The sequence below is a fragment of the Palaemon carinicauda genome, chromosome 1 (genome assembly GCF_036898095.1).
Source record: "Palaemon carinicauda isolate YSFRI2023 chromosome 1, ASM3689809v2, whole genome shotgun sequence".
Classification (NCBI taxonomy): Eukaryota; Metazoa; Arthropoda; class Malacostraca; order Decapoda; family Palaemonidae; genus Palaemon; species Palaemon carinicauda.
Window position 1 is genome coordinate 176,886,391 of NC_090725.1, and position 26,608 is coordinate 176,912,998.

General features: G+C 37.2%; 1 long non-coding RNA gene across 1 annotated transcript; it reads right to left on the reverse strand.

The window, feature by feature from the left end:
- Positions 1 to 4,107: 4,107 nt before the first annotated feature.
- Positions 4,108 to 14,018, reverse strand: LOC137643721 (uncharacterized). Its single transcript, XR_011045056.1, has 3 exons — positions 13,824 to 14,018; positions 8,981 to 9,137; positions 4,108 to 4,294 (listed from the first exon to the last, which is right to left on the reverse strand). It is a non-coding gene; the product is annotated as an uncharacterized lncRNA (long non-coding RNA).
- Between the last annotated feature and the right edge of the window lie 12,590 nt (positions 14,019 to 26,608).

Below are 26,608 nucleotides of genomic sequence, written 5' to 3' on the forward strand. Positions count from 1 at the left end.
CTGGTACATGAATTGGTTCTGAATCTACATTGGATGTTGGACCATCTTGGTTAATACTTGACTCATTTGATCTAACTACTTCTTTAAGTTTCTCATCTCTAACATTCACATGCTCTACTGTCTTTCTGTTTAACGGCTGTAATTGATCAACATGACGTTTTACAACATTATCACCAACACGAACATCATAATGTAAATTTCCTATCTCTCTTACAATCTCTCCTGGTACCCACTTCTCTGGAGTGTTGTACGATCTTACCATGACATCAGACAAAGGTAAAAAATGTCTTACATTAGGAAGCTTTGCTACTTGTTTATACCCTTTATCTTCTAAATCACTTTGCAAACTTGGATACAACAAATCTAACTTACACCTTATCCTCCTTCCCATCAACAAATTTGAGGGTGCCACGCCTGTTCTGCTGTGCGGCGTTGTTCTATAAGACAATAAAAATTTTGACACATGCAAAAACACACTACTTGAATTCGCTCTTCTACACTTCATATTGTGCTTAAATGTTTGGACAAATCTTTCAGCCTCTCCATTAGTAGATGGATGATATGTAGCTGAAAATGTATGCTTAATACCATTGACATTACAAAATTCTTTAAACTCTTGTGAGGTAAACTGTGGACCATTATCTGTAACAATTCTTTCTGGAATACCATGCATTGAAAAAATTTGCATTAACTCTTTTATTGTGGCGTAAGACGTTGTCGTCTTCATTGGGATAATTTCTGGCCACTTACTGTAAGCATCTACTACTATCAAAAACATATAATTCAAAAAAGGACCTGCAAAATCTATATGCACTCGTTGCCATGGATACCTGGTAACTCCCACGGGTGCATTCTAGCAAATTGAGGATTGTTTTGTTGCATAACACAATTCATACAATTCTTTATATAACATTCCACATCTTTATCTACACCTGGCCACCATACAAAAGTTCTCGCAATTGACTTTGATCTTACAATACCTTGGTGATCAGCATGTATTTCAGACAAAACCTTATTTCTCAGTGAATTAGGAATAACTACCCTTGAACCTCTCATCACTATTCCTTGTGTCACACTCAGTTCATACCATATATCCTTATACGGTTTACAATTTTCCTCCTTTCCACATAAGTCCCTACCTGTCATTAAACTCTCCAAAACCTTACTAAGTACTGGGTCTTGCTTGGTACTGTGTGCTACATCTTTTGCAGTTATTGGTACATTACATACTGAAATTAATAAAACACTGTCATCATACTCTTCTGGAGCTTTGTCTACGGGTAATCTGGATAAAGCATCTGCATTACCCATATTTGATGTTGGACGGTATTCTATATCATAGTGGTACGCTGCTAACGTAACTGCCCAACGTTGTAGTCTTGCAGCTACCAACGTAGGTAAACTTGCTTTTGGACCCAATATTGCTAATAAAGGTTTAAGATCTGTAACAAGTGTGAACTTTTTCCTACCATAAAGATACATATGGAATTTTTTAACTCCATAAACTAATGCTAAACCTTCCTTTTCTATTTGAGAGTAATTCCTTTCTGCCTTGTTCAATACTCTAGAAGTGAATGCAATTGGTTTTTCTGTTCCATCTGGCATTAAATGAGATAATACTGCACCTAAACCTATGTTTGATGCATCACATACCAATTTAACTGGTAAATCCATTTGATAATGTACTAAGAATGTAGGTGATGTTATTTCCTGCTTGATTCTTTCAAAAGATTCCTGACACTCTTTTGTCCACTTCCATTCTACACCCTTATTCAACAGATTATACAATGGATGTGCAATTGTAGACAAATTCTGAATGAAATTTCCATAAAATGTTACTAAACCTAGAAATGATTGTAATTCCTTAACATTTTCTGGCACTTTTGTTGATTGTACAGCTTTAATCTTCTCTTTAGTTTTGTGAATACCCTTGCCATTTATTACAAAACCTAAGTATTCCACTGAATCAACTTCTAAAATACATTTGTTCTTATTTACTCTAATATTATGTTCCTTCAACTTCTTCAGAACTGTTCGCAATCTTTCTCTATGTTCTCTTGTGTCTTTACCAGCAATTAAAATATCATCTATAAAAATGAATACTCCTTGCATTCCTGAAAAAATCTTATCCATAGTTTGTTGCCATATAGCTGGACTACTTGCAACTCTATAAGGTAATCTCTTTGGCCTAAACAAACCTAAGGATGTATTTACTGTACATAATTCTTGTGAAGTTTCATCCATGGGAAGCTGTTGAAATGCTTGTCTTAAATCTAATTTAGAAAAAACACTGCATCCTGACATAGTTGCAAACATGTCTTTCGGATTTGGTAAGGGATGTTGAGCTACTTGCAGTTGTGGATTTAACGTTACTTTGTAATCTCCACACAACCTAACCTGTCCACTTTCCTTCACAATAGGAACTAATGGTGTAGCCCAATCTGAATATGTGACCTTTTCCCAAGAACCTTCACTTTCTAATCTCTTGATTTCTGTTTCAACTGCACTTTTCAATGCATACGGTACTGGTCTCGGAGCAAAAAATCTAGGAGAACTGTCAGGTTTCAAAACTAAAATTGCCTTTGCGTTCTTTACTGTACCTATTTTATCTTCAAATACGTCTTGAAACTCTGATATGATATCACCCATAGACATTTCATTTTTGTTTTCATCTTGTCTACCTGCAACCTTCAAAATACTAGGCCAATCTAACTTCAAATACTGTAGCCAATCTAAACCTAGCAAAGTTTGTCCATTACCTTTTACTACTGTTAATGGCATTCTCTCTAATTTCTGTTCTTTGTACTGTACTTCTACGTTCGAAGCACCTATTACCTGAATATCAAAACCATTATAACTTTTCAAAACTCTATTTGTACCTTCTAATAACAAATTAGGAATGCCTTTAGCCATTTTCTCAGACATAATTGATACATCGGCTGCTGTGTCAACTTGCATCAAAATTGGTTTACCATTTATGATTACTTCTACCATGATATGTTTCTTTGCACCTTTATTGACTGAATTTATGTGAAACGCAAAATCAGTTTCTGAACTAACCTGATTATCATGAACATTTTCCTCATTATTCTCTTGACCCATAGTATCAACTGTAGCATTTATTTTCTTTGCGTACTGTTTAGGAAATCTACAAGCAGTTGCAAAATGACCCAGCTTTCTGCAATTCTGGCATGTCTGTCCAGTAGCAGGGCATTTCTTTGCTTCGTATGCAAGATGATCAGTTTTACCACATCTAAAACACTTGGGTTTTTCCTGTTGTTTCTGTGAATAAGCCTGATTCTGATATTTATGAACATTAGTGTTAGGCACTTTTCTATGACTAGGCTTTGACATATTTCTTCTCTGATTCTCATTGGTTTTCCACTTAGAACCTACTGTATTAATTTTAGAATTTTCCATTCTATTGCTTGTAGAACTACCTATTATGTGACTTTGCCTATTTGATGTTTCTAAAGCTCTGCCTGTTATCAATACCTTTTCTAATGTTAAATCTTTATCTTGCAATAATTTCTTTCTTAGCTCTTCTGATGTGCAATGTGCAATTACTTGATCTATGATAACATTCTCTAACTCTAGAAATTCACATGAAACAGCTAAATTCTTTAGTCTAGTCACAAATGCATCTAAACTTTCATTTTCTTTCTGATAAGCTTGCGCTGAAAACTGGTATCTTTCAAAAAATTTATTGACTTGAGGAGCAAAATATGTGGTAAGAGCCTTAATTGCAGCTTCACTTGTGTCATCTGTAGGCTGCAAAGTCTTAAACACTTCCCGAACTTCCCTACCTGCTGTATGAAGTAATAATGCCTTCTTTTGTGCATCCTTCATGTTCCCTAATGCTTCTAAATAAATCTTAAATTCCTCACACCACTGTTGCCATCGTGTTGCAATAGAATTAGGCTCAGCAGTGACGCTAAAAGCTTCTGGGTGCTCGATGTTAAAAGGCATTTTGTTTGCTTACCTTAATAACTGTGGTAGGTTAAGCTACTTTTCTGCAGTCACAAGTATACTTCCTACCTACCCAACTTTAAATTTCACCCTTTTGTGTATTTGATGAAATTCCTATTCTGCTGCTGGTAAAATCTTCATTGGGCGATTTTACTCTTGTTTTCTTACTGTAAAAACGGAACTTCTCTTGTGCTGGCCGTCTTTGTGCATAGGCTCCAATGCTTCTCCCTGCTTGCTTCTCCCTGCTTGTCCGTCGTCCTCACACGTCGCCAAAATATAATGTATGGATGTTTAGGTAGGAAGTTCTATTAACCATAATAATTACCTGGAACAGAGATGAATAAATTGTTAGTAATTATTTCTCAGCTGATCCCATCTTCGTTGATATGTGCTTGATGGATAATAATACGTTGGTATTATAAAATACGTCTTTAATGTATAAAAGACTACATTATGAACTTCACTTTGTGACAGCTGACTCTCAAGTGTATATGGAGCGTCTTACACAAATCTCACAAACCAAAACATTGCTAAACAAAAGAGCATCGCTCTGAAAAGACTTAAATCCTACTCCAGCATAAATCATAAAGAATCACATTTTATCTGAGGTAACCAACAAATGTTTGAATCCTAATACCAAAACAAATCATTACTCTTATGATCAAAGCATAACATGTCTTATTCATGCAATACGATGCAATGTTGCGCAATACCTGAAACACTTGAAATAACATAGCACATTGTTACAATAATACATAACAGTCTCCTCCCCCTTAACTTGACATTGTAAAAACATTCATAAATCTAATCTCTCAGGGGGCTTGGGCTTTCCTCTATTAATCCTATTAGGAAGCACTTTAACCTTATCTTGTACTGGTACATGAATTGGTTCTGAATCTACATTGGATGTTGGACCATCTTGGTTAATACTTGACTCATTTGATCTAACTACTTCTTTAAGTTTCTCATCTCTAACATTCACATGCTCTACTGTCTTTCTGTTTAACGGCTGTAATTGATCAACATGACGTTTTACAACATTATCACCAACACGAACATCATAATGTAAATTTCCTATCTCTCTTACAATCTCTCCTGGTACCCACTTCTCTGGAGTGTTGTACGATCTTACCATGACATCAGACAAAGGTAAAAAATGTCTTACATTAGGAAGCTTTGCTACTTGTTTATACCCTTTATCTTCTAAATCACTTTGCAAACTTGGATACAACAAATCTAACTTACACCTTATCCTCCTTCCCATCAACAAATTTGAGGGTGCCACGCCTGTTCTGCTGTGCGGCGTTGTTCTATAAGACAATAAAAATTTTGACACATGCAAAAACACACTACTTGAATTCGCTCTTCTACACTTCATATTGTGCTTAAATGTTTGGACAAATCTTTCAGCCTCTCCATTAGTAGATGGATGATATGTAGCTGAAAATGTATGCTTAATACCATTGACATTACAAAATTCTTTAAACTCTTGTGAGGTAAACTGTGGACCATTATCTGTAACAATTCTTTCTGGAATACCATGCATTGAAAAAATTTGCATTAACTCTTTTATTGTGGCGTAAGACGTTGTCGTCTTCATTGGGATAATTTCTGGCCACTTACTGTAAGCATCTACTACTATCAAAAACATATAATTCAAAAAAGGACCTGCAAAATCTATATGCACTCGTTGCCATGGATACCTGGGTAACTCCCACGGGTGCATTCTAGCAAATTGAGGATTGTTTTGTTGCATAACACAATTCATACAATTCTTTATATAACATTCCACATCTTTATCTACACCTGGCCACCATACAAAAGTTCTCGCAATTGACTTTGATCTTACAATACCTTGGTGATCAGCATGTATTTCAGACAAAACCTTATTTCTCAGTGAATTAGGAATAACTACCCTTGAACCTCTCATCACTATTCCTTGTGTCACACTCAGTTCATACCATATATCCTTATACGGTTTACAATTTTCCTCCTTTCCACATAAGTCCCTACCTGTCATTAAACTCTCCAAAACCTTACTAAGTACTGGGTCTTGCTTGGTACTGTGTGCTACATCTTTTGCAGTTATTGGTACATTACATACTGAAATTAATAAAACACTGTCATCATACTCTTCTGGAGCTTTGTCTACGGGTAATCTGGATAAAGCATCTGCATTACCCATATTTGATGTTGGACGGTATTCTATATCATAGTGGTACGCTGCTAACGTAACTGCCCAACGTTGTAGTCTTGCAGCTACCAACGTAGGTAAACTTGCTTTTGGACCCAATATTGCTAATAAAGGTTTATGATCTGTAACAAGTGTGAACTTTTTCCTACCATAAAGATACATATGGAATTTTTTAACTCCATAAACTAATGCTAAACCTTCCTTTTCTATTTGAGAGTAATTCCTTTCTGCCTTGTTCAATACTCTAGAAGTGAATGCAATTGGTTTTTCTGTTCCATCTGGCATTAAATGAGATAATACTGCACCTAAACCTATGTTTGATGCATCACATACCAATTTAACTGGTAAATCCATTTGATAATGTACTAAGAATGTAGGTGATGTTATTTCCTGCTTGATTCTTTCAAAAGATTCCTGACACTCTTTTGTCCACTTCCATTCTACACCCTTATTCAACAGATTATACAATGGATGTGCAATTGTAGACAAATTCTGAATGAAATTTCCATAAAATGTTACTAAACCTAGAAATGATTGTAATTCCTTAACATTTTCTGGCACTTTTGTTGATTGTACAGCTTTAATCTTCTCTTTAGTTTTGTGAATACCCTTGCCATTTATTACAAAACCTAAGTATTCCACTGAATCAACTTCTAAAATACATTTGTTCTTATTTACTCTAATATTATGTTCCTTCAACTTCTTCAGAACTGTTCGCAATCTTTCTCTATGTTCTCTTGTGTCTTTACCAGCAATTAAAATATCATCTATAAAAATGAATACTCCTTGCATTCCTGAAAAAATCTTATCCATAGTTTGTTGCCATATAGCTGGACTACTTGCAACTCTATAAGGTAATCTCTTTGGCCTAAACAAACCTAAGGATGTATTTACTGTACATAATTCTTGTGAAGTTTCATCCATGGGAAGCTGTTGAAATGCTTGTCTTAAATCTAATTTAGAAAAAACACTGCATCCTGACATAGTTGCAAACATGTCTTTCGGATTTGGTAAGGGATGTTGAGCTACTTGCAGTTGTGGATTTAACGTTACTTTGTAATCTCCACACAACCTAACCTGTCCACTTTCCTTCACAATAGGAACTAATGGTGTAGCCCAATCTGAATATGTGACCTTTTCCCAAGAACCTTCACTTTCTAATCTCTTGATTTCTGTTTCAACTGCACTTTTCAATGCATACGGTACTGGTCTCGGAGCAAAAAATCTAGGAGAACTGTCAGGTTTCAAAACTAAAATTGCCTTTGCGTTCTTTACTGTACCTATTTTATCTTCAAATACGTCTTGAAACTCTGATATGATATCACCCATAGACATTTCATTTTTGTTTTCATCTTGTCTACCTGCAACCTTCAAAATACTAGGCCAATCTAACTTCAAATACTGTAGCCAATCTAAACCTAGCAAAGTTTGTCCATTACCTTTTACTACTGTTAATGGCATTCTCTCTAATTTCTGTTCTTTGTACTGTACTTCTACGTTCGAAGCACCTATTACCTGAATATCAAAACCATTATAACTTTTCAAAACTCTATTTGTACCTTCTAATAACAAATTAGGAATGCCTTTAGCCATTTTCTCAGACATAATTGATACATCGGCTGCTGTGTCAACTTGCATCAAAATTGGTTTACCATTTATGATTACTTCTACCATGATATGTTTCTTTGCACCTTTATTGACTGAATTTATGTGAAACGCAAAATCAGTTTCTGAACTAACCTGATTATCATGAACATTTTCCTCATTATTCTCTTGACCCATAGTATCAACTGTAGCATTTATTTTCTTTGCGTACTGTTTAGGAAATCTACAAGCAGTTGCAAAATGACCCAGCTTTCTGCAATTCTGGCATGTCTGTCCAGTAGCAGGGCATTTCTTTGCTTCGTATGCAAGATGATCAGTTTTACCACATCTAAAACACTTGGGTTTTTCCTGTTGTTTCTGTGAATAAGCCTGATTCTGATATTTATGAACATTAGTGTTAGGCACTTTTCTATGACTAGGCTTTGACATATTTCTTCTCTGATTCTCATTGGTTTTCCACTTAGAACCTACTGTATTAATTTTAGAATTTTCCATTCTATTGCTTGTAGAACTACCTATTATGTGACTTTGCCTATTTGATGTTTCTAAAGCTCTGCCTGTTATCAATACCTTTTCTAATGTTAAATCTTTATCTTGCAATAATTTCTTTCTTAGCTCTTCTGATGTGCAATGTGCAATTACTTGATCTATGATAACATTCTCTAACTCTAGAAATTCACATGAAACAGCTAAATTCTTTAGTCTAGTCACAAATGCATCTAAACTTTCATTTTCTTTCTGATAAGCTTGCGCTGAAAACTGGTATCTTTCAAAAAATTTATTGACTTGAGGAGCAAAATATGTGGTAAGAGCCTTAATTGCAGCTTCACTTGTGTCATCTGTAGGCTGCAAAGTCTTAAACACTTCCCGAACTTCCCTACCTGCTGTATGAAGTAATAATGCCTTCTTTTGTGCATCCTTCATGTTCCCTAATGCTTCTAAATAAATCTTAAATTCCTCACACCACTGTTGCCATCGTGTTGCAACAGAATTAGGCTCAGCAGTGACGCTAAAAGCTTCTGGGTGCTCGATGTTAAAAGGCATTTTGTTTGCTTACCTTAATAACTGTGGTAGGTTAAGCTACTTTTCTGCAGTCACAAGTATACTTCCTACCTACCCAACTTTAAATTTCACCCTTTTGTGTATTTGATGAAATTCCTATTCTGCTGCTGGTAAAATCTTCATTGGGCGATTTTACTCTTGTTTTCTTACTGTAAAAACGGAACTTCTCTTGTGCTGGCCGTCTTTGTGCATAGGCTCCAATGCTTCTCCCTGCTTGCTTCTCCCTGCTTGTCCGTCGTCCTCACACGTCGCCAAAATATAATGTATGGATGTTTAGGTAGGAAGTTCTATTAACCATAATAATTACCTGGAACAGAGATGAATAAATTGTTAGTAATTATTTCTCAGCTGATCCCATCTTCGTTGATATGTGCTTGATGGATAATAATACGTTGGTATTATAAAATACGTCTTTAATGTATAAAAGACTACATTATGAACTTCACTTTGTGACAGCTGACTCTCAAGTGTATATGGAGCGTCTTACACAAATCTCACAAACCAAAACATTGCTAAACAAAAGAGCATCGCTCTGAAAAGACTTAAATCCTACTCCAGCATAAATCATAAAGAATCACATTTTATCTGAGGTAACCAACAAATGTTTGAATCCTAATACCAAAACAAATCATTACTCTTATGATCAAAGCATAACATGTCTTATTCATGCAATACGATGCAATGTTGCGCAATACCTGAAACACTTGAAATAACATAGCACATTGTTACAATAATACATAACAGTCTCCTCCCCCTTAACTTGACATTGTAAAAACATTCATAAATCTAATCTCTCAGGGGGCTTGGGCTTTCCTCTATTAATCCTATTAGGAAGCACTTTAACCTTATCTTGTACTGGTACATGAATTGGTTCTGAATCTACATTGGATGTTGGACCATCTTGGTTAATACTTGACTCATTTGATCTAACTACTTCTTTAAGTTTCTCATCTCTAACATTCACATGCTCTACTGTCTTTCTGTTTAACGGCTGTAATTGATCAACATGACGTTTTACAACATTATCACCAACACGAACATCATAATGTAAATTTCCTATCTCTCTTACAATCTCTCCTGGTACCCACTTCTCTGGAGTGTTGTACGATCTTACCATGACATCAGACAAAGGTAAAAAATGTCTTACATTAGGAAGCTTTGCTACTTGTTTATACCCTTTATCTTCTAAATCACTTTGCAAACTTGGATACAACAAATCTAACTTACACCTTATCCTCCTTCCCATCAACAAATTTGAGGGTGCCACGCCTGTTCTGCTGTGCGGCGTTGTTCTATAAGACAATAAAAATTTTGACACATGCAAAAACACACTACTTGAATTCGCTCTTCTACACTTCATATTGTGCTTAAATGTTTGGACAAATCTTTCAGCATCTCCATTAGTAGATGGATGATATGTAGCTGAAAATGTATGCTTAATACCATTGACATTACAAAATTCTTTAAACTCTTGTGAGGTAAACTGTGGACCATTATCTGTAACAATTCTTTCTGGAATACCATGCATTGAAAAAATTTGCATTAACTCTTTTATTGTGGCGTAAGACGTTGTCGTCTTCATTGGGATAATTTCTGGCCACTTACTGTAAGCATCTACTACTATCAAAAACATATAATTCAAAAAAGGACCTGCAAAATCTATATGCACTCGTTGCCATGGATACCTGGGTAACTCCCACGGGTGCATTCTAGCAAATTGAGGATTGTTTTGTTGCATAACACAATTCATACAATTCTTTATATAACATTCCACATCTTTATCTACACCTGGCCACCATACAAAAGTTCTCGCAATTGACTTTGATCTTACAATACCTTGGTGATCAGCATGTATTTCAGACAAAACCTTATTTCTCAGTGAATTAGGAATAACTACCCTTGAACCTCTCATCACTATTCCTTGTGTCACACTCAGTTCATACCATATATCCTTATACGGTTTACAATTTTCCTCCTTTCCACATAAGTCCCTACCTGTCATTAAACTCTCCAAAACCTTACTAAGTACTGGGTCTTGCTTGGTACTGTGTGCTACATCTTTTGCAGTTATTGGTACATTACATACTGAAATTAATAAAACACTGTCATCATACTCTTCTGGAGCTTTGTCTACGGGTAATCTGGATAAAGCATCTGCATTACCCATATTTGATGTTGGACGGTATTCTATATCATAGTGGTACGCTGCTAACGTAACTGCCCAACGTTGTAGTCTTGCAGCTACCAACGTAGGTAAACTTGCTTTTGGACCCAATATTGCTAATAAAGGTTTATGATCTGTAACAAGTGTGAACATTTTCCTACCATAAAGATACATATGGAATTTTTTAACTCCATAAACTAATGCTAAACCTTCCTTTTCTATTTGAGAGTAATTCCTTTCTGCCTTGTTCAATACTCTAGAAGTGAATGCAATTGGTTTTTCTGTTCCATCTGGCATTAAATGAGATAATACTGCACCTAAACCTATGTTTGATGCATCACATACCAATTTAACTGGTAAATCCATTTGATAATGTACTAAGAATGTAGGTGATGTTATTTCCTGCTTGATTCTTTCAAAAGATTCCTGACACTCTTTTGTCCACTTCCATTCTACACCCTTATTCAACAGATTATACAATGGATGTGCAATTGTAGACAAATTCTGAATGAAATTTCCATAAAATGTTACTAAACCTAGAAATGATTGTAATTCCTTAACATTTTCTGGCACTTTTGTTGATTGTACAGCTTTAATCTTCTCTTTAGTTTTGTGAATACCCTTGCCATTTATTACAAAACCTAAGTATTCCACTGAATCAACTTCTAAAATACATTTGTTCTTATTTACTCTAATATTATGTTCCTTCAACTTCTTCAGAACTGTTCGCAATCTTTCTCTATGTTCTCTTGTGTCTTTACCAGCAATTAAAATATCATCTATAAAAATGAATACTCCTTGCATTCCTGAAAAAATCTTATCCATAGTTTGTTGCCATATAGCTGGACTACTTGCAACTCCATAAGGTAATCTCTTTGGCCTAAACAAACCTAAGGATGTATTTACTGTACATAATTCTTGTGAAGTTTCATCCATGGGAAGCTGTTGAAATGCTTGTCTTAAATCTAATTTAGAAAAAACACTGCATCCTGACATAGTTGCAAACATGTCTTTCGGATTTGGTAAGGGATGTTGAGCTACTTGCAGTTGTGGATTTAACGTTACTTTGTAATCTCCACACAACCTAACCTGTCCACTTTCCTTCACAATAGGAACTAATGGTGTAGCCCAATCTGAATATGTGACCTTTTCCCAAGAACCTTCACTCTCTAATCTCTTGATTTCTGTTTCAACTGCACTTTTCAATGCATACGGTACTGGTCTCGGAGCAAAAAATCTAGGAGAACTGTCAGGTTTCAAAACTAAAATTGCCTTTGCGTTCTTTACTGTACCTATTTTATCTTCAAATACGTCTTGAAACTCTGATATGATATCACCCATAGACATTTCATTTTTGTTTTCATCTTGTCTACCTGCAACCTTCAAAATACTAGGCCAATCTAACTTCAAATACTGTAGCCAATCTAAACCTAGCAAAGTTTGTCCATTACCTTTTACTACTGTTAATGGCATTCTCTCTAATTTCTGTTCTTTGTACTGTACTTCTACGTTCGAAGCACCTATTACCTGAATATCAAAACCATTATAACTTTTCAAAACTCTATTTGTACCTTCTAATAACAAATTAGGAATGCCTTTAGCCATTTTCTCAGACATAATTGATACATCGGCTGCTGTGTCAACTTGCATCAAAATTGGTTTACCATTTATGATTACTTCTACCATGATATGTTTCTTTGCACCTTTATTGACTGAATTTATGTGAAACGCAAAATCAGTTTCTGAACTAACCTGATTATCATGAACATTTTCCTCATTATTCTCTTGACCCATAGTATCAACTGTAGCATTTATTTTCTTTGCGTACTGTTTAGGAAATCTACAAGCAGTTGCAAAATGACCCAGCTTTCTGCAATTCTGGCATGTCTGTCCAGTAGCAGGGCATTTCTTTGCTTCGTATGCAAGATGATCAGTTTTACCACATCTAAAACACTTGGGTTTTTCCTGTTGTTTCTGTGAATAAGCCTGATTCTGATATTTATGAACATTAGTGTTAGGCACTTTTCTATGACTAGGCTTTGACATATTTCTTCTCTGATTCTCATTGGTTTTCCACTTAGAACCTACTGTATTAATTTTAGAATTTTCCATTCTATTGCTTGTAGAACTACCTATTATGTGACTTTGCCTATTTGATGTTTCTAAAGCTCTGCCTGTTATCAATACCTTTTCTAATGTTAAATCTTTATCTTGCAATAATTTCTTTCTTAGCTCTTCTGATGTGCAATGTGCAATTACTTGATCTATGATAACATTCTCTAACTCTAGAAATTCACATGAAACAGCTAAATTCTTTAGTCTAGTCACAAATGCATCTAAACTTTCATTTTCTTTCTGATAAGCTTGCGCTGAAAACTGGTATCTTTCAAAAAATTTATTGACTTGAGGAGCAAAATATGTGGTAAGAGCCTTAATTGCAGCTTCACTTGTGTCATCTGTAGGCTGCAAAGTCTTAAACACTTCCCGAACTTCCCTACCTGCTGTATGAAGTAATAATGCCTTCTTTTGTGCATCCTTCATGTTCCCTAATGCTTCTAAATAAATCTTAAATTCCTCACACCACTGTTGCCATCGTGTTGCAACAGAATTAGGCTCAGCAGTGACGCTAAAAGCTTCTGGGTGCTCGATGTTAAAAGGCATTTTGTTTGCTTACCTTAATAACTGTGGTAGGTTAAGCTACTTTTCTGCAGTCACAAGTATACTTCCTACCTACCCAACTTTAAATTTCACCCTTTTGTGTATTTGATGAAATTCCTATTCTGCTGCTGGTAAAATCTTCATTGGGCGATTTTACTCTTGTTTTCTTACTGTAAAAACGGAACTTCTCTTGTGCTGGCCGTCTTTGTGCATAGGCTCCAATGCTTCTCCCTGCTTGCTTCTCCCTGCTTGTCCGTCGTCCTCACACGTCGCCAAAATATAATGTATGGATGTTTAGGTAGGAAGTTCTATTAACCATAATAATTACCTGGAACAGAGATGAATAAATTGTTAGTAATTATTTCTCAGCTGATCCCATATTCGTCGCCAAAATATAATGTATGGATGTTTAGGTAGGAAGTTCTATTAACCATAATAATTACCTGGAACAGAGATGAATAAATTGTTAGTAATTATTTCTCAGCTGATCCCATCTTCGTTGATATGTGCTTGATGGATAATAATACGTTGGTATTATAAAATACGTCTTTAATGTATAAAAGACTACATTATGAACTTCACTTTGTGACAGCTGACTCTCAAGTGTATATGGAGCATCTTACACAAATCTCACAAACCAAAACATTGCTAAACAAAAGAGCATCGCTCTGAAAAGACTTAAATCCTACTCCAGCATAAATCATAAAGAATCACATTTTATCTGAGGTAACCAACAAATGTTTGAATCCTAATACCAAAACAAATCATTACTCTTATGATCAAAGCATAACATGTCTTATTCATGCAATATGATGCAATGTTGCGCAATACCTGAAACACTTGAAATAACATAGCACATTGTTACAAAAATACATAACACCCTTGCCATTAATTACAAAACCTAAGTATTCCACTGAATCTACTTCTAAAATACCTTTTCTCTTATTCACTCTAATATTATGTTCCTTTAACTTCCTCAGAACTGTTCGCAATCTCTCTCTATGTTCTCTTGTGTCTTTACCAGCAATTAAAATATCATCTATAAAAATTAATACTCCTTGCATTCCTGAAAAAATTTTATCCATAGTTTGTTGCCATATAGCTGGACTACTTGCAACTCCATAAGGTAATCTCTTTGGCCTGAACAAACCTAAAGATGTATTTACTGTACATAATTCTTGTGAACTTTCATCCATGGGAAGCTGTTGAAATATTTGTCTTAAATCTAACTTAGAAAAAAACAGTACATCCTGACATAGTTGCAAACATGTCTTTCGGATTTGGTAATGGATGTTGAGCTACTTGCATTATGGATTCAATGTTACTTTGTAATCTCCATATAACCTAACCTGACCATTTTCCTTCACAATAGGTACTAATGGAGTAGCCCAATCTGAATATGTAACCTTTCCCCATGAACCTTCATTTTCTAATCTCCTGATTTCTTTTTCAACTGAACTATTCAATGCATACGGTACTGGTCTGGGAGCACAAAATCTAGGAGCACTGTCAGATTTCAAAACTAGAATTGCCTTTGCGTTTTTTACTGTACCTACTTTAGCTTCAAATACCTCTTGAAACTCTTATATGATATTATCCACAGACATTTCATTTTTGTGTTCATCTTGTCTACCTGTAACCTTTAAAATACTAGGCCAATCTAATTTCAAATACTGTAGCCAATCCAAACCTAGCAAAGTTTGTCCTTTACATTTTACTACTGTTAATGTCATTCTCTCTAATTTCTGTTCTTTGTACTGTACTTCTACGTTCGAAGCACCTATTACCTGAATATCAAAAACCATTATAACATTTCAAAACTCTATTTGTACCTTCTAATAACAAATTAGGAATGCTTTTAGCTGTTTTCTCATACATAATTGATACATCGGCTGCTGTGTCAACTTGCATCAAAATTGGTTTACCATTTATGATTACGTCTACCATAATATGTTTCTTTGCATTTTTGTTGACAGAATTTATGTGAAACGCAAAATCAGTTTCTGACTTATCTTGATTATCATGAACATTTTCCACATTATTCTCTTAACCAATAGTATCAACAGTAGCATTTATTTTCTTTGCGTACTGTTTAGGGAATATACAAACAGGGGCAAAATGACCCATCTTTCTACAATTCTGGCATGTTTGTCCAGTAGCAGGGCAATTCTTTGCTTCGTATGCAAGATGATCAGTTTCACCACACCTATAACACTGGGGGTTTTCCTGTTGTTTCTGTGTATAGGCCTGATTCAGATATTTATGAACATTAGTGTTAGTCACTTGTCTATGACTAGCCTTTGACATATTCTTTCTCTGATTCTCATTGTTTTTTCCACTTGGATCCCATTGTACTAATTTTAGAATTTTCCATTCTATTGCTTGTAGAACTACCTATTATGTTACTTTGCCTATTTGATGTTTCTAAAGCTCTGCCTATTATCAATACCTTTTCTAATGTTAACTCTTTATTTTGTAATAATTTCTTTCTTAGCTCTTGTGATGTGCAATGTGCAATAACTTGATCTATGATAACATTTTCTAACTCTAGAAATTCACATGAAACACCTAAATTCTTTAGTCTAGTCACAAATGTATCTAAACTTTAATTTTCTTTCTGATATGCCTGTGCTGTAAATCGATACCTTTCAAAAAATATTTTGACCTGTGGAGCAAAATATGTGGTAAGAACCTTAACTGTAGCTTCACTTGTGTCATCTGTAGGCTGCAAGGTCTTAAACACTTCCCGAACTTCTCTACCTGCTGTATGAAGTAATAATGCCTTCTTTTTGGCATCCTTCAAATTCCCTAATGCTTCTAAATAAATCTTAAATTCCTCACACCACTGTTGACATCGTGTTGCAACAGAATTGGGTTCAGCTGTGATGCTAAATTGTTCAGGAAGTTCAATGTCAAGAGGCATTTTGAATTCTTACCTCTATGGATTAGGTTAGGCTACTGTTCTAAAGTCACCTTGTAACTTCCTACCTTTTTTGTATCCAACCCAATTTTAAATATCACTTTGTTTTCTTGTTTTGTTTGCTTGTGTTTGATGAAATTAGTCTGGTCGGCTGCATGGGGAATCCTCGTTGGGCTTTCTCTTCTGCTTCTCTTGCAATAATTTTTCTTCTGCTTCTCTATGATCTCTGCGTGTATTCGTCATCAGATCGTCGCCAGTTTATGTTGGTTGAATATTGTCTGGTGATTTCAGCATACCACATACCTGGAATAATAATAGTTCATTAGTTGAGAATATTCCAATCCTATCCTCGTTGCCAGTTTGATATGTTGGTTGAATATTGTCTGATGATTTCAGCATACCACATACCCGGAATAATAATAGTTCATTAGTTGAGAATATTCCAATCCCAGCATCTTCGCCGACTTGTCTTCTGTGGATATAATCAGAGACTTCTTATTGAAATACACTTAAATCCTACTGCAGTACAAAAGTAAAAAGAATCACATCCTATTTTTGAGGTAATTAATAAATGCTTGAACCTTGATATCAAAATACATTATTTCAGTTATGAACAATTCTTAAACATGTTTTATCAATGCCTCTGAATCAGGATGTGAGCAAATCATAAATGAAGCTACTCACAGGTTTGGTAATTGCTTGGACCTCGTATACACTGACTCCCCTGGCGTTATAACTAGTAAGGTTGATTCTCCAGTCGGAACATCTAATCATGCCTTGATTTGATTCGTAGTGAAGACTGAGCAGCCTGTCCCTGATGTATCATACTCTTGTAAAATTTATATGAAATCCCAAGCAGACTGGAATGGGATTTTGCATGATCTTTTGTGCTTGAACTGGTCACAATTATATAGTAGTATAGATCCTGTTGTCCCGTTGAATGAGAATCTCGTAAACATAATTGATAGGCAAATCCCTTCTCGTGTGCTAGGGTACCGAGTGAAGGACAAACCGTGGTTCAATGATGATTGTAGACGTGCTTATTTGGAGAAGTAGGAGGCCTATCATCTTTGGAAGGGTAACAGATCAGATTTGACCTGGAATAACTATACTCAGCTTCGAGCTTTTGCACCAGAGAGTTTATGCCTCAACTGAAAAGGAGTACAATTTAACCATAAAAGCTTTCTGGTACAACTCAGGAACATAAATGGTGGTCTACCCTTAAATCTACACTCTTTGGTGTAGATGCAACAGTTCCTCCTTTACTTAAACCAGATGGTTTAGTCACTCACTGTCCAAAGGAAAAGGCAACCCTTTTGGCTGATGTTTTTGACAGTAAACAGAGTGATGAAAAACTTGAACTTCCTCATTCCTGTTTTCCCGAGGCTAAACTAACTAGTTTAGCTTTTCGAGTTCATAAAATTGAAGCTCTGTTGATGGACCTTGATGCTTATGGAGGTGTAAACCCAAATGGTATTTTTCCTTTGTTTTTCATAAAGACCTCAGATTTCTTAGCTCCAATGTTATCTGTTATTTTGTGCAAGATAAGCAAGAAGAGGAGCTTTTAGCACTTGTTGGAGAATTGGTAATGTTACTCCTCTATGTAAGTGTGTTTGTGGTAGCTCAAGTCCCACTGATTACCGCCCAATTTCCATAACTCCCATTTTATCTAAAGGTTTTGAACGTCCTCTGGCAAAACGTCTTAATAGGTTTGCTGAAGGTAATCATCTATTCCCCAGTTTGCAATTTGGTTTTCGTAAAGGCCTTGGAGCATGTGATGCTCTTCTTACAATCTCCAATGCTATACTGAAATCCCTTGATTGTGGTCAGGAAGTTCGTATGATTGGCCTTGATTTTAGTGCTGCCTTTGACCGTGTTAATCATGAGGTCCTTGTTTTCAAACTCAAACAGTTGGGAGTGGGTGGGTCGTTTCTTAGCATTATTATTGATTTTTTAAGTAATAGATCTCAAAGAGTTGTTGTTGATGGGCACCATAGTGAGTATATGAATATGATATCCGGTGTTCCACAGGGTAGTGTTCTTGCCCCATTACTTTTCATACTATACAGTATACACATGACATGTGGTTTGGCCTAGAAAACAAGCTTGTTGCATATGCAGATGATGCTACTCTCTTTGCATCAATTCCATCCCCTGAATGTACATCTGGGGTTGGTGGATCCCTTAATAGAGATTTAGCTAAAATTAGTGCACGGTGCAAATTATGGGGTATGAAGTTGAATCCTAACAAAACTCAAAGTATGATTGTAAGTAGGTCAAGGACGGTGGCTCCTCAACATCCGGATCTCAGTATTGATAATGTTTCTTCAAATTTGTATGACTCTTAAAATTTTAGTAGTCATTCTCGACAGCAAATTTACTTTTGAGAAACACATTAGGTCTGTGTCTTCTTCAATTGTACGAAAAATTGGCTTATTGAGGAAGTTTCACAAGATTTTTGGTGATCAATCTATTCTGAAGAAGTGTTTTAATTCTACCTTGTTTTGAGTATTGTTCTCCTGTCTGGTCTTCAGCTGCTGATTCTCATCTTAATTTGCTGGACAGAAACTTACGGTCTATTAAATTTCTTATTCCTGATCTAGATATCAATCTTTGGCACTACCGTTCAATTAGTTCATTATGCATGTTGCATAATATTTTTCATAACTCTGACCATCCTTTACATTCAGATCTTCCTGGACAGTTCCATCCTGTTCGTAATACTAGGCAGGCAGTTAATTCTAATAGCCAGGCCTTCTCCATCATGAGGCTCAATACTACACAGTATTCTAGAAGTTTTATTCCAGCTGTTACCAAGTTGTGGAATGATCTTCCTAATCGGGTAGTTGAATCAGTAGAATTTCAAAAGTTCAAAGTTTGAGCAAATGTTTTTATGTTGACCAGGCTGACATGAGTTTTTTTCATAGTTTATATGTATATTGGTTTTTGACGTTGTTAATAGTCTATATATGACCTATCTGTTTCAACGTTGTTACTGTTTTTAGAATGATTTATTGCTAATTTGTTCTCATCATTCATTTATTTCCTTATTTCCTTTCCTCAGTGGGCTATTTTTCCCTGTTGGAGCCCTTGGGCTTATAGCATGTTGCTTTTCCAACTAGGTTTGTAGCTTGGCTAGTAATAATAATAATAATAATAATAATAATAATAATAATAATAATAATAATAATGATAATAATAATAATGTTACGCTCAATACATGTAACATTTGAGGTAATACAGTACATTATTACAATAATACATAAAACTAGGGTCCCTGCGAAAAGTTTTTAGCAGTAGAGTAAGTTCAGAAAGATACAGATGATGATATGAATAGGGCCTTACGGTGTGGGGATGAGAGGGTTAAATGAGTTTTCTGAGGTCGTTACCTTGGTGGAGGTAGCCTTGCAACCAATTGTCTGTGTATCTCTATGTTGTCGACAATTGCTTTTCGCAGTGTGGCAGCAGCCTGCCAGGCCTGTGGTGAGTTGGTGTCTATTTGTAGGTCACCTCTCAGCTGGAATGTGTAGTGCACCCTGTGCTGAGTCTGGGCTTAGCTGCATGATATCCTCAGTTAGGCCCAGGCTCTTTATGTTGTTACTATGGTCTTTGCCATAGGAGCTTGGGGTTTGAACCTCAGGGAGCTTTGATAGTCCCTCTCGTACCCTCCTTTTGGTTAAAGAGTCTCTGTCTGAGAGGAACATCTTTGCAAATATGGATGCATTTCTCTGTACAATCCTGTCTTCAAGGGATGGTAGTCCAGTCTCCATCCTTGTGTTGCACAGTCTTGTCCATATTGGGGCTCCTAGCATGAGCCTCATGGCATTGTTTTGAATTACCTCTACTCTGGCTTTTTGAGTGTCTGTTAAGTTTATAAGGGTTGAAGCAGCATAGTCCACTAGCGTTCTGGACCAGGCTAGGTTAGTACTTTTTTTTAACATATTCATTTACTCCATCATTGAGTTTTGTCATGTATCTCATGGCTGCCAGTCTGGCATCCTCTTTTTCTTTGAAATACTTGATTTCCTCCTTGAAGGTAAGTTGCTTGTCTATTACAACTCCCAGGTATGTGTAACTATCCACCCATTCTAGGGGCTCTATTCCTATTGTGAGTGGATGCAGGGGGTTTGGGGCTTTGATTGTCATAGCCTTGGTTTTGCCAATGTTTATTTTCAGTCCCATTGATTGATTGATTGATTTAAAGTTTTCAGGCATCCTGAGATCTAAGGTCATTGATGCCTATTTTCAGTCCCAACTCATTGGACTTGTGACTGATGGCATTCAGCGCTCTCTGCATTCTGACCATTCTGACTGGTCCTCGAGCTATTACACATACGTCATCCGCAAAGATAAATATCTCTACTCCTTCTGGGAGTTTGAGTGAGGCTATATTTTCCATGAGGATGTTGAAAAGGAGGGGGCTGAGAATCCCTCCTTGTAGTGTGCCATTTTTCAATTTGGGAAAAGTCGAAATCACTCCTTGGAATTTGACTCTTGCTTGTCTTCCTAGCACATAGTTTTTACTCCATGCTAATAGGTGACCTTTTACTCCTTTTCTGACCACTGATTGCAGCATTGCTGATGGGCTTGCAAGCTCAAAAGCTTTTTCAAAGTCTACGAAGACTATTGTTGCCCTCTTTTGATTGATACAGCTGAGAACATCAGTAATGCATTCAGAAGTTCCAATTCCCTTCTGATATGCATACAGCTGTTTGTGTAGGGGCCAATTTTGTATTCTATTCTGTTTAGAACCACTTTTTCTCCTGTCTTTTCCATGCAGGATACTAAGGCTATTGGTCTGGGATTTACTGGATCCTTTGGCTTAGGGATTGGCTGTGTGTCTTGTTGCCTCCAGGCTTGAGGCCTTGTGTGCTCAAGGTGTGTTCTGTTCATCAACCTCAGGAATGCGGTTTCTCCTGCTGGACCTATGTTTTTTTCATTATGTGGGTGATCCTGTCTGCTCCTGGCACAGTGTCTTTTCCTATCTTGTGTACTGCCCTCAATTCCTCAATTGTGTATGGGGTGTCTGTGTCATCCTGTAGCTGGCAGTCTGTTTTAATCTACTCCCACCTGGCTGGCGCCAGTTGCTCTGTAGTGAAAACTCTGTATTGAGAAGTTTCGCCGATGACACAAGAATAAGTAGAGAAATTACTTGTGATGAAGATAGGAACTCACTACAAAGATATCTAAACAAAATATATGAATGGGCGGAGATAAATAGGATGGTATTTAACTCCGATAAATTCGAATCAATGAATTATGGAAACAGAGAAGGAATGGTATATGCATACAAGGGACCTAATAACGAGACAATCACAAACAAGGAAGCAATTAAAGACCATGGTGTAATGTTAAATAGGAATATGTTATGCAACGACCAAATAGCAACACTGTTGGCTAAATGTAAAGCAAAAATGGGAGTGTTATTCAGACACTTTAAAACAAGAAAAGCTGAACACATGATTATGCTTTACAAAACTTATATATGTAGTACACTCGAGTACTGCAATGTGATATGGTACCCACACTACCAAAAGGATATTGCACAAATAGACAGTGTACAAAGGTCCTATACTGCTAGAATAGAAGAAGTTAAGGACTTTGACTACTGGGAAAGACTCCAATTTTTAAAACTATACAGTCTAGAAAAGAGAAGAGAACGCTACATGATAATACAAGCATGGAAACAAATAGAAGGAATTACTGAAAACATCATGGAGCTAAAAATATCAGAAAGAGCGAGCCGAGGTAGATTAATAGTGCCAAAAAATATACCAGGAAAACTAAGGAAGGCGCACAGGACATTAATCCACTACGCACCAGCATCGATAATGCAGCGACTATTTAATGTGCTGCCAGCTCATCTAAGAAACATATCAGGAGTGAGCGCAGATGTGTTTAAAAATAAGCTCGATAAATACCTAAGATGCATCCCAGACCATCCAAGACTGGAAGATGCAAAATACACCGGAAGATGCATTAGCGACTCTCTGGTGGATATACGAGGTGCCTCACACTGAGGGACCTGGGGGAACCCAAACATAAAATAAGGCAACAAGGCAATAAGGCAAAGCATTCTGGTTTCAGGGGAAAGATTAGCTGATAGTGTTTTGTTTGCAAAGGCTGTTGCAATTCTTTCTACCTCCTCTTGTGGGTGTCGGTGTGTTGTAACTGTTGTCTTCTTTTTTCTGGTTACTCTCTGTAGCCATTTCCATAACTCTGTGAGTGTTGTGTACTGTGACAAGTTTGTGCACCATTGCATCCCTTTTCCTATTCTTATTTCATGGATTCTTTGTTGTGTTTCATTTTTAACTGTTTACAGTAGTTCTCTATTTTCTACTGTGGATCTTCTTCTGTGGATTTTTGTGACCCTATTTAGTCTTGGTTTAAGTCTCCTGACTTCTGGGCAGTAGTACCAGGAGTCCTTGTATGTGTGGTTTCCTCTTGCTGCCTTTAGAGGCATTGCTTTATTAGCTGCGGTGTGAAACACATCAACTAGGTCTTTCTCTAGTTGATCTATGTCCTCTGGAGGATTGTAGCTTACTGCCCATTCCTTTATGGCTAGTTGAAAGCAGACCCAGTCTGCTAGGTCTTGATTGCCTCTTGGTGGAGGTGATGAAATCAGAGGTAGCTGTTGTATCTCCAATTCTATTACTGTGGCAAAGTAGTTACTAATCAGGGTTGAGTGCACTCGCTATCTGGTTAGGTGTCTTATTGCTGTTGTGGCAAATGCCACATCTAGTCTGCCTCCTCTTAAGTGTGTAGGTTGCCCTGTGTTTAGAAGGGCGACTCCTTCAAATTCCTCCAGGGTGAAGGCTATGTGTTCCCCTGAAGGCTTTGTCAAAGAGTTGTGTCAGTTGCAGCTCTCCAGTGTCTTCCCTGTTTATTTTCCTGTATATGTTGTATATGTCTACTTTTTGGTTCATCAATGTTACTGTTACTGCCAGTGTCTCTACATTGGTACCGCAAGGAATTGGGTTGTGTAACCTTGTTGTTAGTATAGAGGAGGATCTAGCTCTGGAGCCTCTCGTGAGTTCCTCTTGGGAGTAGAACCTCCTTCTTGGTAGAGGTTTGGGAGCCATCCTTCCTCTAGGCTCCTCTCTTTTCTCCTTGGGGAGGGCAGCTATAACACTCGCTACCCTTTCAGGGCATCCCCAAGCCATGGCAGTGTGGCCCTTTTTGCAATTAGGGCATTTAGGCGTGGTTGGAATTCCTGCCGCCTTTTTGTCTATGCAGTCCTGAGTAGGACGTCTCTAACTGCACACTGCAAAGGTAGGAAATTTGGCCTGGCACTGGTATTTATGGTGGCCAAATTTCTGGCAATGGTAGCATCTTAGGGGATCTGGATAATATTTCTTTTCCCAGAAGCTACCGAAGATACCTAGGTCAACTTTCTTGGGGTGAGGCCCCTTGAGAGTCACAAGGGTGGCCTTGGTTGAATAGCCATACTTGTTTGTCATCCTTTCTGCCACAGCGATGTTTGGCAGTTGTGTCAGATGGCTTTCCATTATGTCAGTGTGGTAGCCCACGACAACAGCCTTCTTGACTTTCCCCTTTTCTCTGAGCTCCTTCAGATTAATGTCTGAGGTGACTTTCAGAGTAATTAGGCCTCTGGCATCCTTGGTGGAGATGATCCACTGCCCTTGTCGGTTTGGTTTAGCTACTATTTTCAAATTTCTATGCTTTTGTTCAAAGGCTGCAATAGCCTTAAATGCCTCCGAGGAGTTGCTGGCTACTACCCTAAAGTAGTAGGTCTTGCTGATGTTATTCTCTTCAGTAGTTGAGTTCCTGTTTCCTTCAACAGTTTGAGCCTGAGGTCTGGTTTCAGTAGGGGCAGGGGCAGAGTTCCTTTCTTCTTGTGATCTGAGTACATTCCTGGCTTTCCTTGTCTTGGTCAGAGTCTTCCTGTACCCTTTTCCTATTGGGTTGGTCGAAAGCTATGAGTTCTAGTTCTGCCATTGTCAATTCCTATACAAGCCCATAGAAGGGGGGGGGGGAGGAGAAGACAGACAGTGTGTCTGGTTGGGTTGTCCAACCCTTTAAGCCCTAAGGCCCCAAACAAAGTTATAGTTAGAGATAGAAGGATGAGTAACAGCATCTGTAAAAGAACGATTAATCAGGGAGGGTTATCTATCCTATTTGTAGCTAGGTACTGACCTGCACAAGTCACAGCTGTGGAGCCTCCTTACTGCCTACAAAGCACTAAGACAGCCCCACAGTCCACTCCTGCAGGCAGGGAGGTTTTGGGATAAAATAAAACAAAGTACAATCCTATTAGTTTATTGAAACTAAGTGTGTGGCTTTTAAATCCTGGCTTATTTGTGTCAGGTTAGCAAAGCCCTATATCCTAACACCTATCTCCTAATCTTGGCTTATAGGCACCAAGCCTAGCAGCCCTGTGCCACTTGCCACAGACGGCGAGAGTGGGAAGTTTTTGATCCTTGAGTCCTGCTTTGACCAGAGTTTTTAGACCACAAGGGCTACTGGATGTTCCACAGGAGGATCTGTTAGTAGTAGGAAAAAGTTAAGATAGCTTTAGAAAAAAAGCCTAACAAGTCCTATGACTCTTTCTTATAAAAAGGGCTGAAGATCAGCCAGTTTTTGAGGGCAAGGCCCTTGACAGTGGTGCTGAAAGGCACCCTACACAGTAGGGGTAGCACAAGGCAGTCCCTACTGGCAGGAATCCTGGCAAAATCGGCGGCAGGAGCGATCTCTGCAGGCAGAGAAAGCAGCAAAAAGCAGCAGTCAGCAGCAGCTAAATCCGCAGGCGAAAGCAGCAGGTGGTCGGCAGTCAGGGAGGCGAGACAGCTTAGCAGCAGCAGCAGCAGCCAGGAGGTCCTCTCTCTGTGGGATCAGAGTGAGAACTGATGGATGTGAGGGTGTTCATGTATTTTTAGATGACATATTGATTGCCGGAGCTATCAAGGAGGAACAGGAAAAGGGTTATGTAAATTTTTGTCAATTTTGCAATAGAGAAATGTTAAATTGAATACAGATAAGTGTATTATTGGTTCTAGGGAAGTACCGTATTTAGGATATATTTCAAGTTGTGATGAAATGAAACCTGACCCAAAGAAAATAGAGGCAATTTTGGAAGCTCCAGCTCCTCAGTCTGTTCAGTCTTTAAAATAATTTTTGGGGCTATGCACTTATTACAATAGGTTGTACCTCAGTCTAGCTCTATTTTATGTCCTTTGTATAATTTAACCCAAAAGAATATTGAATTTCACTGGTCAGCAATTCATGAAGATGCTTTTCATAATATTAAGGAAGCTTTGGGAGAGCTAATATTTTGGATAATTTCAACCCCAATGCTGAAATTATTTTAGAAGTTGACGCTAGCCCTGTAGGAGTGGGAGCTGTTCTTAAACAAGAATATAAGGGTAAAATTTCAACCATTTCCTTTAAATGTAGAATATTATCTAATGCTGAATGTAATCATTCTCAAATTGATAGAGAGGCCCTATCTATTATTTTTGGAGTCAAGATGTTTTCCGATTTCCCTTTAGGTAGAAAGTTCGTCATCAGGACGGACTATAAACACTTGACTCATCTATTTAACCCTAGTAAGAGTATTTCACAGTTGTCTAATGCTCTAATCCAAAGGTGGGCTTTATTTCTGTCCGGTTTTGATATTAAAATTGAGCACATTAAGGGAGTGAATAATACAGTGGCAGATGCTCTTAGTAGACTACCATTATGTAAAGATGATGCTGATTTTCATATACTAGGTGTTGGATCTTAAACTAGGCAGGATCAGGAAATGATCGTCAGCATGGTTTTGTATCTTCATTGGAAATGATTCACAGCGGAAGGAAAATATACAGATAGCCCGTGACGTGGACAGTGACGTCACTTATGTGCGCGGAGCTACAAGCAGCCCCAGGTTAATACATCTTACATCTCCCTCCCAAAATATTACGAGGGTAATATTTTCAAAACTTATAAATGACAATATCAAAAGCAGAAAGCAGACATGACAAGCAAAATGCTCAACACTCTCAAAGAAAAACATCAGACATGTATGGTAAATCAT